This window comes from Cnephaeus nilssonii, assembly GCF_951640355.1.
Source record: "Cnephaeus nilssonii genome assembly, chromosome: 21".
Lineage (NCBI taxonomy): Eukaryota > Metazoa > Chordata > Mammalia > Chiroptera > Vespertilionidae > Cnephaeus > Cnephaeus nilssonii.
In genome coordinates, this window is record NC_137092.1 from 6052173 (window position 1) to 6065329 (window position 13157).

Consider the following 13157-nt stretch of genomic DNA (forward strand, 5'->3'; position numbering starts at 1 on the left):
GTGATCACCCCCGGGCCTGGCACACAGTCTCAGCTCCTCTTTCAATCACGGGGTCCCCCCTCCGGGCCTGGAGTCTGTCCCCACCCTGCACAGAAGCTGCCACCAGGGCCTCCAAGGGGCTTTTCCAGAGCGTTCTGTGTTGTCCGTCCCACAACTCAGCTCCCTGGCACCCTGGCACCGCCCGCACTACCTGGGGCTCCCGTATGAGGTGCAAACACAAATACCTGTCCGAGGTCCACTCTCCACCGGCCTCCCCCCGCCCCTGCCTGCGACGTGGATGCTGCAGCCCCCAAGTTCTGCCCCAGACCCTTCTCCTCCCGCCCTGCCTTCAGCTCTGCTTCCACCGAGACGCCTCCTGCCACTGTTGCTGGCCCAGCAGTGCCACCCACTCCCCGTGAGTCACCCGCCCCAGCGCTCACCACGTGCCCTCTCTGGGCACTCCTCCGGGGCCGTCTCGGGGAAGGTGAAGCGGACAGGCTGAACCACTGCCCTGAAGGAAGGCACATTCCCGTGGTGGAAGCAGAAAAACAAACAAACAGCTTGATGGTAGAAGGCTGGCTTGCGGTAAATGCTATGATGCAAATTAAGGCGAAGTAGGCAGTTAGCATGACGGGGTCAGGCACGACTCCAGATAAACTCCCGAATTATTCAAGGTTGCGAGCCCCGTGAAGGTCTGAGGGGAGAGAGTTTTGGGCGGAGGAAAGAGATGTGCAAAGGCCCTGAGGTGAGACATGAGCTGGAGGGGGTGGGGGGGGGGCTGCCTCACGAATAACCTGACTCAGCCTCCGATCCCAGCGAGGGGCTCTTCGGGCACCACCACACGCCCCATTTTCTTCCTCCCCAACCCGCTCCTCCTCTTGTCCTCTAGTCTGAACTATCAGGCTGGTGAGCTGGGAACAGCTTCGACTCCTCTTTCTCCCTCAGCCCACACACCCAGCCACTCAAGTCCCACTAAGTCCCCTTTTCAAATGTCTCTCCCGCCTGCCTGCCTCCTCTCTGTGTGGGTCAGTTCCCATCCTGTCCTGAGGACATTGCTGGCCTCTGGCAGTTCTCTGATTAGTCTCACTAATGGCTTTGACCAGGGGAGTGACAGGATCTGATGCAGGCTGTTAAGATTAATCTGTGTTGGAAATTCACAGAGTTTATACTTCGAGAAAAGCTAAAAAGCACAGGCAGCATGTACTATGTCAGGGAGGCGAGGGCTGGGTGCAGGGAGCCGGGGGGAGCAGGGCAGGCTCCCTGGAAGAGGGCGCGCTCATCCTCTCCCAGGTCAATGACCATATATAGCGGGGCCCCAAGTCCGTCCAACACAGACCGCTCAGCGGAGATCTAGCCTGGTCCACCCCCCTGGGCACTCGCGTGTCCCCGACTGCCCCTCCGGGAGCTCACACTGAACACATCCAAGTTTTCGCTCCTCATCCCCCGCCCCCCACGCCCCGCCCACACACCTGCCCCTCTCAGCAAAATGGCCCCACTGACCACCCCCTTAGTCAGAAACCTGGGGGCCACCTGGACTCCTCTGCCCTCCACCCCGGCGCCTGAGCAATCGCCAAGTCCTATTGGCTGGAAAGAGCTCCAGACCCTCCCTCTTTGCCTCAGCTCCCCGCCATCCCTGGATTAAGCCAACACCGCTTCCTGCCCAGACCACGTAAACGCCACTTCCCGGGCCCGGGCCTGCCGCTGGCCCTCCTGCCATCTGTGGGCCACGCCCCAGCCATTCTGGACCATCCAGGCGCGCTCTGCTCCCTGCGAGCCTCTGCTGTAACGCTTGCATGGGTTTCCCACGGCTCAGGATGAGGCACAGACTGTGCGTGCCGCTGCCTCTCCTCTCGCCCTCCCCCGCACACCTTCCGTCCAGACTTTGTGACCAGCCTTCAGTTCCTAGAAGGCACTGTCTCCTGCTCAGGCCTTTACATTCCGCTTCCACACGTCCCAGCATCCTGCCGCCCCTCCTCTCCCTGCTCCCCTGGCCCACCTAACTCCTACTCATCCTCAAGAAGTCAGCGGTCACCTCCTCCAGCAAGCCCTCCATGATTGTTTCAACCCTGAGCTCACCTTGCTCCTCTGCAAGGGCCCGTGTATGTCTCTGCACCGTCCACAGGCCTGGCATGTCCGTGGGCCCTTGCCTTGTCCAACTTGTTGGCAGCAGAAACCTCGGCTCTTGGCACAGAGCTCGGCACGTGGAGGTGCTCAGCAGATATTTCTTGAATGGGTGGGTGGATGATGTGAGAATGGAAATGGGGTTCACAGGACGGGAGCACCTGGAAGGAAAAGGCATTCCGGCATAGGGGGTGAGGGAGAAGGGGCACAGGGGAGGCAGGGAAATGGAGGTGGCCTGGGCCCTGTCACATTCAGGAGCAAAGGGGCCACCCTGGTTGGGGCGCAGGGCGTGAGGGGCATGGAGGGCATAGAGGTCAAAGGGGCGGCTGGGGCCACGCTAAGGCATCTGGACTTGACTCCAGAGTCAGTGAGGAGCCGCCAAAGATCCGAAGCAAACTGACGCGGTCGAAGCCGTGTTTAAGGTCATTTTACGAACATCAGTCCAGTGTGGCCTGCAGGTCAAACTGCAGAGCCCAGGGAAGAGAGGAGGGTTTGGAGACCACCCCCCTCTGGGGGGTCAGCTGGTTCTGAGCCCCTCTTTTGCTGGAAGACCCCCCTCCAACTGAGGCATCTGGCGGCGTTGGGCTCTCAAAGCAGCGCCTCCTCTTCCGGAGGGTGGAGGGGTTGTTGCCCTTCAGGGTGACTCCCCCCCGGGGTCGGCTCGCAGCAGAAAGCCCTTGTTGACAGGAAGAGATCTGACTTTCCCTTCCCAGGCTGCTTCCTGGGCACCGAGACAGCAGCGCAGAGAGTGGGAGGGAGGCCCCCTGAATGGGCCGGGGCACCCCTGTCCCAGCCCATGCCGCCCGCCGACCCGCGGGGGACCCACTGAGCCGCATGACAGGCAGCCTGACAGTGTCAGTTGTCGGTGAGTCAGGCAGCCCTGGAAACACGGCCGCACCAGCTGGGGGTGTGAGGGCCGCTCCGGCCGCAGGCTGCTCTGAGGGTGCTGGAGCAGTGAGGACAGCCGAGTTGGGGACAACGTCTGGCAAGGCTTCCTAAAGAAGTGAGAGCTGCCCTGGCCGGTGTGGCTCAGTGGGTTGGGCGTCGTCTCGTGCACCGAAAGGTTGCTGGTTTGATTCCCGGTGAGGGCACAGGCCAGGGTTGCGGTCTCAATCCCCGGTGGGGGCATGCAGGAGGCAGCTGATCGATGTTTCTCTCTCTCTCTCTCTTTACACACACACACACTCTCTCTCTCTCTCTCTCTCTCTCTCTCTCTCTCTCTCTCCCCTCCTTCTCTCTCTCTTTACACACACACTCTCTCTCTCTCTCTCTCTCTCTCTCTCTCTCTCTCTCTCTCTCTCTCTCTCTCTCTCTCCCCTTCCCTTCTCTCTAAACATCAATTTAAAAACGTTTTTAAAAAGGTAAGTGAGAATGAAGGAGGGAACAGAGGGCACAGGACCCAGGAGGGTGAAGGCTGCAGCCGGGACCAGGTCAGGGAATCCGTCCCTCTGACAGACGCTGGCAAGAGCTTACCCGCGGCACCGGCACCGGCACCGGCAGGCGGGCTCCGGCTCCGAAAGTTGTTGGAGTGGAGAATTTGTCCTAAACAAACGTGACCTCACGCGATGGTCTGGTTCCTGGTCGGGTCCCCGGGAGCCGGGGTGTTTGGTGCGAAGGCTGCCGGGCCGGAGCTCACTGCGTTGTGCGCTTCCAGTTCTGTCCAGAGGGCAGAGCTCGTGGTGAATGCTCTTAGCACCAAACACGCCAAGCCACACCGAGCACCAGGGCCACAGGACCCCTCGGAGGTGCTGGATACGCCCAATACCTTGACTGTGGCTGCAGGCATGTGCATATGTCCAAGTTCATCAAATTGTATTCATTAAATATGTATGGTTTGGGGCATATAATATAAATTATACCTTAATAAAGATGAGAGAGAGAGAGAATGAGAGAGAGAGAGAGAGAGAGAGAGAGAGAGAGAGAGAGAGAGAGAGAACTCCCACACTTGTTATTGCCTTTGCTCAGGACACGGCCCTGAGGAGGCGTTACTGTGACAACTGTCAGAGAGGTTGCAGATCTGCCAAAGGTCACACAGCAGGTGGCACCACCGACGGCCCCCCTTTCGGACGAGTCCTTGCTTATCCAGCACCCCCCCCCCCCCCCCGACTCACCGGCGAGCCTCATAAAGGGACAGAGGTGATCTGGGTGGGCACTCAGTCATTCCACTCAACTTGTCTCTCGGTCTTTGCTGCATTCCCAGGACCCCAAACCTGGACCACGTGGTCCTCTCGGCTATTGGGGAGCTCATCACATGGCCTGCCCTGCCCTAGAGGAGGTCCCGGCTGGCGCAGGCGGCAGGGAAGGCACACACACAGGCCGCAGTCAGCTGGGGCACGACAGAGGCCGTCAGAGGAGCACAGTGCCACCGGCCGAGAGGGAGGAAACCCCGTGGGCGGTGACATAGGGATTCTTGAAGGGGGCAGCTGAGTGGGCCTTAAGGAGGGGTCAGTCCCACAGGTGGGGATGGGGCTGTGACCGTTCCGCGGCCCTGCCCCTGCCTACCTTGCCAGTCCCCTTCCCATCAAACATCCTGTCCCCACACTCGGCCACCTGGGACCCCTGCCCTCCACCCTTGCTGCTCCCTCTGCCTGGACCGCCCTCCCCCGGCGAGCCCTTCCTGACCCTCCCCCTCCCCTGGGGCTCCCACATCCACTGGGCTTCTTGCTGGGCAGGATGCACTGGAGTCAGCAGCGTGTGCCTCGCCCCTCAGCCCTCCTGGCCCATGTGGGCTCCTCAGGAGCCGACTGTGCTCTGTTTTGGAAATTCCATCGATTAACCTTGAGCCAGGCCATAGTGAGCACGGGATCAAGATTTGTCCAGCCGATGGGTATCCGATTTCGGTAGGGTGTGCGGTGGACGACGGAAGACAGGCTGAAGCAGGGGCTGGGACCCACCTGAGCAAGGCCTGCCATCGGACGAGGGCCCACGGGGAGCCCCTGAGCGCGAGCCACGCGGCTGTCGGTGCCCCCGACAGGATGGCCCTGCAGGGACCCGTGGGCCCGAGCAGAGCCCACGAGGGAGGCAGGCCTGGGGTGGCTCCAGCACCTGGTGAGCACGCGGGTCTCCGGAGCCTTTGGTGAGCCTGCCAGGGCCCCAGGTGCTGCCCAAACCTGGGCTCACTGACAGCCAGTTCACACCCGGCAGCCCGGGCAGCCTGCCGGGGCCCATGACCTCACCACCATGCAGAGGGCCCGTGACAAGCATGTGACCCGGCAGCCAGCCTGGGACAGGCCACAGTGGGATTGTTGCTCAGCTTAGGAACAGGCCACAGAAGGTTGGAAATGACCTGGGTTCTTGAAATTCATTCATTCATTCATTCATTCATTCATCCATTCAACACGCTTTTATGGAGCACTAGCATGCTTGGGACGTGGGGGAGATAGAAGGCTGCCTCTGTCCTCAAGCATCTCACAGTTTGGTTGGAGGACAGGTGAGGAGTGTGCACAGGCCCGGCCGGCCTGGCTCAGTGGTTGAGTATCGACCAATGAACCGGAGGTCATCATGGTTCAATTCCCAGTCAGGGCACATGCCCGGGGTTGCAGGCTTGATCCCAGTCAGGGGCATACAGGAGGCAGCCAGTCAATGATTCTCTCTCATCATTGATGTTTCTATCTCTCTCTCTCTGAAATCAATAAAATATATATTTTTTAAAAAAAGAAGTGTGCACAGAAAAAGGGAGACACACATGTGAGAGAGACCAGAGCACCCCGGGGTCCCGAGGAGGGAGAAAGCAGCCGACAGACTTCCTGAGGAGGGGACATTTCTGATGGCCTTTAAAGACATGATTGCATCATGAGGACTTGGGAGGGGGGTCTGGGGGGGCGCAGCAGGCCAGGAAGAAAGAGCCGAGAGCTCCCAGGATGGGAAGGATGGTCTGTCTCCTCCCTGGTCCCCGCAGTGCTCAGCATCATTGTCTAGTGCAGTGGTCGGCAAACTGCGGCTCGCGAGCCACATGCGGCTCTTTGGCCTCTTGAGTGTGTCTCTTCCACAAAATACCACGGCCTTGGCGAGTCTATTTTGAAGAAGTGGCGTGAGAAGAAGTTTAAGTTTAAAAAATTTGGCTCTCAAAAGAAATTTCAATCGTTGTACTGTTGATATTTGGCTCTGTAGACGAATGAGTTGCCGACCACTGGTCTAGTGTGTTGAATGAGGCGGTGACTTCTTCCCTCCCCGCCTGGACCCAGCACCCAGCACTGAGCTTCTCTCAACAGCACTTAGCTTCCTGATCCTCTTTCCTTCTACCAAACCCACATCTCTGACCTCAAAGGGGAAACATCCCTTCTCCCGACCCACAGACCTTTCCTGGCATCCTTGCTCTTAGCCCTGCCCACCCCCGGGAGCCTGCTCCTTCAGGGGCCTCTCTCTCCATCTGTGCAGCCTCCTTCCCTCGGTGGTTAAGTCTCTGATTAGATGCCGCCTTTCCTGAGGACAGAAGTCCATGCGCATACCACACATGCCTCTCCGCGGCCCCTCAGAACCTCAGGACAGCGCCCTACGCTCAGAAAACACTCATGACTGGATGGATAGGATCCGTCAACCCCCAGATTCCTGGGGGGGGGGGGGCGGCGGGGGTGAAGCCAGTGTCAGGTGTAAGCCCTGCAGGCACCTGAGGCAGGGGCTGGCCTGGCCCCTCTCCCACTCCTGTTCGCCCTTCCTGTTGTAATCATTCCAGAATAGTTATCCAGAGCCCGCGACACTGTCGCTCACCCTCCTGGCCTTTGTGTGCTGTTCCCGCCTCCGGATTGTCCCTTCCCCCTTTCTGCACCTGGTGCACTTCTGCTCCTAACCGGCTCCAGGGTCTCCTCCTCCCGGCAGCCTTCCTGACTCTGCCCACCCCAAGCACCTCCTCCCAACACCCAGCCAGCACTGTTGCTCTGTGTTGGAGCCTGCGTGTTTACAAGCCTGAGGGGAGAGGTGGCTCTCTGTCAATGATTTTAGCCCTAATGCCTAAGGCCTGGCAATTAGCAGGTGTTCATTGTTCATTAACTGAATGAGTAATGAATGTCCGGAGAAATGCTGGTGATGTCAGAGGCCCGGCTCCCATTTTCCTTCCCAATCCTCACTCCCCCAGCGTGTCCGACATTCCAGGATCCCCCCAAAACTCAGCTCCAGGAGGGCCCCTATTTGAAGTCGACTTAAAAAAATCAGGCCTGTAGTCCATTCAAGAAAGAACTGAAATATGATTTCTATTGTGTTCTAAAAATATTTTTCTCCGGGTTTCTGCTCTCTTCATAATAAAATAACTTTGGCATGACGGTCTGCCGGCGTAAGTGAAAGCACACTTCAGTGAAACTGTTTTACGAGCTTTCAGGGAAGCAAATATCTGACCTAAGGGGGGGCGGCGTGCAGGGAGGGGCGAAGGGCTGCAGGGGAGACAGGCCACCTCCAGCAGCGCGGGTCCAGGGCTGGGCCTGGGGAGGCTGGGGGATTCCAGCTTTTTCAAGGGATGTCACACGCGTCCAGGATCCATCATCCTCGGTCAATCAGCAAATATTTATTGTGCAGTTGCAGCTGGGGAGCTACAGCCGCGTGGAACAGAAGATGCGCGCGAACCTGGTTGACTCTGGTGCCTTCTGACCGTATCATCGCTGTCACTCCTGTGAACTGTTGTAACGGACATTCACTGGGCGTCCACTCTGCAGCACGGGGGAGACCCTGCATTGACTTTTGACAGGCACTCTAAGTCAGAGAGTATTATTCCCACTTGACAGACGAGGAGCCTGGACTCAAAAGAGGTTCCTCCCTGGCCCCCGGTTTCACAGCTAGAAACGAGCAGATCTGGGATCTGAATGCAGAATTCTGATTTTAAACCCAAACTCCCTTACTGATGATGGCCAACAGCGGCAGGAGAGTCCAAGGGTGGAGTGTTTTCCAGGAAATTCCTAATTTGATCCTGCCATTCATGACGTGAGGTCACAACGATCATAATCCCCATATTACAGAACAGGAAACTGAGGCTCAGAGCATCCCGGCAAGTTGCCTGCAGTCCCTGTTAGTAAGTAAATGGCATGACCAAGATCTGAGCTAGTCCTGGCCAGGGGGCTTGGTTGTTTAGAGCGTCGTCTTGTACACCAAAAGGTTGCGGGTTCGATTCCGGATCAAAGCACGTACCTGGGTTGCAGGTTTGATCTCCGGTTGAGAGTGAGTGCAGGAGGCAATTGATTGAAGTTTCTCTTTCACATCGTGTTTCTTCTCTCCCTTCCTCTGTCTCTATAATCAATTAAAAAGGCATGTCCTCAGGTGAGGATTAAGAAAAAGATGTGAGCTGAAGCCAATCTGTGTCCCTCCTGCTGCACCCTGTGAGGCCAGATCATCTCGTTTGGGCCTCTCCCAGCTTCTAGCACAGAGGTGGGCACTGAAGCCTCGGAGAAGGAATTTAATTCTGGGAACAGAGTTCTCCTCTGAGAGCCCTCCGTGTCCCTGCCAGGTCTCCGCCCCGACTCCTGACTCCTGTCCGTGGAAGGATAGGGGAGGACACCCCAGGCCTGATGGCCAGCCGGCTCTGCCCACAGCACCAGGAGCTGGACGTGAGGGGCGGGAGCCGTGCGGGGCTCCCAGTGGGAGGCTTTCTGATGAATGGCAGCTCTGTGGGCCCTCTGTGGGTAGGGGGAGGGAGGAAGCTTCCTAGAAACAGTGCCTTCTGCTCCTGTCAGATCTCCAGGGCTCTGAGGGAGTCCATCCCTCTGTCCATCCCTCTGGCCCAGGATTAAGCCTCCCCCCACCCCAGGATCCTGAGGAACATTCACAGCAGGAGAGGAAGCAGCCTTGGCCCTGTGCCCCCCCTCCTCGCCTCCCCCCACTGCTCCCAGGCTGGGGCCCTGCCCTGGAGGCATTCATTAGCACAGCAGCTGGAGTCTTCTTTGAACTGAGCCTGGGGCACCAAGCAGACAGCAGGTGCAGTGCCCTCGGCCTCACCAGCTCCTTAACTATGATGGCGCCACCACTGACAGGTTCTAAGCGTCTTACAGCTCAGCTTTACAGAAGGCCTATGAGAGCGGTGCCATTGTTATCCCATTTTACAGATGGGGAAACCGAGGCATGGGGAGGTGAAGTCACTTACCCAGGGTCACAGAGCTAGTAGGAGGCAGAGAAGGGATGTCACCCAAGCAGCGTGGCCTTGGAGATGACACTGCGTCCCCACGCGCCACTGCTGGCCCTTCCTACCCCCGGGGAGAGTGCCCAGCACCAGCGGAGGGAGAGGGGCTTTGCCACCTGGCTGGGGCCTGGGGCTGGGCTGGGACCTGGCCAGGGGCTTAGGCAGCCGCAGAGATGAATGCTGTAAGCTGGAGGGGGAGTCCCTGGGGCCTCCCCTCCCCCACAGGGCCCCCTGCAAAGCCTCCTCTCCCCACCCCGCCCAGCCTGGCGCTCAGCGAGGAAGCCTCTTCTTGGCCTTCCCGTTGGCAACTGAGCAAACAGGCCAGGAACAGCCTGAAATGGCATGAGGCAGAAAGACGGGTCCCCCACTGTGCCTGGGGCCTGAACCCTTCCACCTCCCAGCTCCCTGCTCCGGGTTCATGGCTTCCTCAGTGACTTCCAGCAGCCGGGCACCCAGACATGTCCCCATCCTCACACCCAGGCCTCATGTTGGACCGTCCCTGCCATCCAGTCTCCGGCGGCCTGCGCGCAGCAGGGACTCGGGTCGCTGCGTCCATGACGATGACCGTGGCACAGGCTCTTCCTTCCGGTTTCCAGGTAATTCTCTGCCTCATTTGCTCCGAAGTCACGCAAGGCCACAGACAGGAAGTGGGCCGTAGACACCAGCAGGCACAGCATCCTCTTGGCGGTTCTCTTTTTCTGATGCGGTGGGAACAGACTTTCATTTCAGAAGGGTCCTCAGCTGAGGGGCCGTGACCCCAGGGGACAGGGAGGCCCTGGGGAAGCCAAAGTCCATGTGGAAAAGTGACCTCTGGGCAGTTTGGGCCAGTGATCAGCTCTGGGAGGTTCCTGAGAGCCACCCGGGCAGGAGACAGTGCCCAGCCTGGCGGTGGCAGAGCGCTCTGGGCGGAGGGCAGAGCCGGGCCGCGGACAGACAGTGTTTCTGCAGCGGCAGGGCGAGGGGCAGCGGCGGGGCGAGGGGCAGCTGGCTCCTCCCGCCAGGGGAAGGGGGGTCTCCACATCTACCTGGTGCTTTCCCAAACACGACTTCACGGCAGCCCTGGGAAGCCAGCTGCTGGGAGCTACCTTTCCATGTAATTAAGAAAGCCAGTCCAGCCCTAGCTAGCTTGGCTCAATGGATAGAGTGTCAGCCCACAGACTGAAGGGTCCTGGGTTCGATTCTGGTCAAGGGCACATGCCTCGGTGGCGGGCTCAATCCCCGGCCCCCGGTTGGGGTGCATGCAGGAGGCAACCAATCGATGTGTCTCTCTCACATCGATGTTTCTCTCTGTGTGTCTCTCACACACCCTTCCACTCTCTCTAAAAATCAATGGGAAAATATTTTCAGGTGAGACTTAACAACAAAAGAAGCTGCTTTGCCACCTTCCAGGCAGGGCGGGATGGGGGGGGGGGCGTGGGGGCTCAGCGCACCCTGGCTCTCTCTGCAGCACCTGGCCGCAAACACGGGGACAGGACAGCCACGTGTCCCCTGCAGCCCCAGGCTCCTACGGCTGCTGCGGTCCACCCCAGGCCCCTTCCCAAAGAGCCATGGGCCACTTTCATGGAAGAGAGAGAGAAGGAGGGAGGGAAGAAAGGGAGCAGAAATGGGAAGAAATAGAGAAGGAGGGGGAGAAAGGGAAAAGAGAGAAAGAGAAAAAAAGAAAAGAATAGAAAAGGAGAGAAAAGGAACAAGCCCTTTGTGACAGAACTCAACTCCCTGTAAAAGATCTCAGGGGAAATGGCCTGTCACATAATTTCAAGGAAATGACATTTCGACAACCAGCAAAAGAGGCTTCCTCCCACTTCCTGCCATCCATCTCCATTTCTCTCTCGGACCTCTCTCCTCCCGCCCTCGGTTCATTCCTCTGACACGCGGGCCCTCCGGTCCTCCCTTCTGCCCTCCGCCCGCGGCAGCTGAGCGCTCCCTCCCTGACGGCGCTACATTAGGAAATCACTGAAACCCCAAATCTCAGATTGTTCCAGATTCCTCCTGCCTCCCCCAGGACCCAGCTCCGGACATGACTCCAGCGGTAGTCAGCACAGCACAGCCGCTCATCCCACCAGGGAGGCACCCCACCCAGGCCGGTGCCAAGTCATGCGTGACTCCGGCAGAGGAGGCTTCACCTGTCTGGGCTTCCATTCACCCATCGCAGCAAGGTGGGGTGCAAAAGCTCTAGTTCTGGGGTCCCCACATTGCCTGCCCACGGATGGGTGAGAACAGCTAAGGAGCCCCGTGCAGGGGACATCATCCCGCTGGCTTGGCCCTGAGATCCGGCTGGGACCTGCCCGCCCCAGGCCTCCCAGCCCGCCAGCCGGGGGCAGGGGGCAGGAGTCCCGCTCAGTGCTCTGCGCAGGAGATGCCGCCCAGGGGTGCCCAGGAGCTCGCCACCAGCATTTCCAGCCTCGGTGTGCCCTTGTTTGGTGGTAAAGCTGGTCTGAGGTCAGGCAGATTCACTAATTCCCTTTTTACAGCAGGGGTGGGGAACCTTTTTGCTGCCAAGAGCCATTTGCATATTTATAACATCATTCTTGGGCCATTCAAAACGATCAACTTCAAAATTATGTTGCTGTGAAAAAAGAAAGCGCCTAGATTTATTGAATTTTTTTAAAAAATGTATTTTATTGATTTTTTTACAGTGAGGAAGGGAGAGGGACAGTCAGAAACATTGATGAGAGAGAAACACCGATCAGCCGCCTCTTGCATGCCCCCAACCCAGGCACATGCCCTGTAACCCGGGACCCTTGAGTCTGCAGGCCGACGCTCTATCCACTGAGCCAAACCGGCCAGGGCGAGATTTACTGAATTTTGAGTCCCGCCTGCAGTTCCCTTGGCAGGGCCGGACAGAAGGATGCGGCCCCCGGGCCGGACGTTCCCCAGAGATGAGACAGCTAGGAGTCAAGTTATCCAGGGCCCTGTCTCCTCTCTGCAGCTCCGGCGTCCACAGCTTCTTTCCTAACCAAGCCCTTCTGTGCTGCTCGTTGCCCTGGAGACCCCAGTTGTCAGCTGTGTGACCTCACCACCATCTTGGAAAAAACTTATCATGGCCATTGGACAAATGAAGAAACGAGGGCTCAGAAGGGTGAAGGGCTTTGTCCAAAGTTGTACAGCCAATGAGCGGCAGAGCTGGGACTGCATGTGGCATGGGGACTCCCAAATCCACGGCCCCAGGCTGTGTCACAGCTTAAGACCCATGCGAGTGGACAGGTAATAATAATAAGATAATAAAGAGAATAGCCTGGCTGGTGTCGCTCAGGGGTTGAGTGTCAGCCTATGAACCAGGAGGTCACGGTTCGATTCCCGGTCAGGGCACATGCCTGGGCTGTGGGCTCGATCCCCAGCGTGGGCCGTGCAGGAGGCGCCCATCAATGATTCTCTCTCACCATTGAAGTGTCTATCTCTCGCCCTCTCCCTTCCTCTCTGAAATCAATAAAAATAGGTTTTTCCCTAACAGGTTTGGCTCAGTGGATAGAGCGTCGGCCTGCAGACTCAAGGGTCCCAGGTTCGATTACGGTCAAGGGCATGTACCTTGGTTGCGGGTACAGCCCCAGTGGGGGGTGTGCAAGAGGTAGCTGATCGATGTTTCTCTCTCATCGATGTTTCTAACTCTCTATCCCTCTCCCTTCCTCTCTGTAAAAAATCAATAAAATATATTTAAAAAAATAAAAATAGGTTTTAAAAAGAAGTATAGCACTTCAGGTTCTGTGCCAAACACCTCAGGCATCGCCCCACTCATTCCTGAACACTTTGGTGAGAAAGATAAATTAACGTCTCCCTTTCACAGATGAAGGAGACACTGAGGCTGAGAGATGTTTGTCCAAAGTCACACAGCAAATGACAGAGGGGTCCAGGTCAGACAGCTTGTGGGGGCAGGGTCCAGGCCTGGGTAGGTGAATTTCACCTGGGGGGATGGGGACCCAGGCCTCGGGGGACAGGGAGGATGGCGGCCTTGCAGACGCAGAGC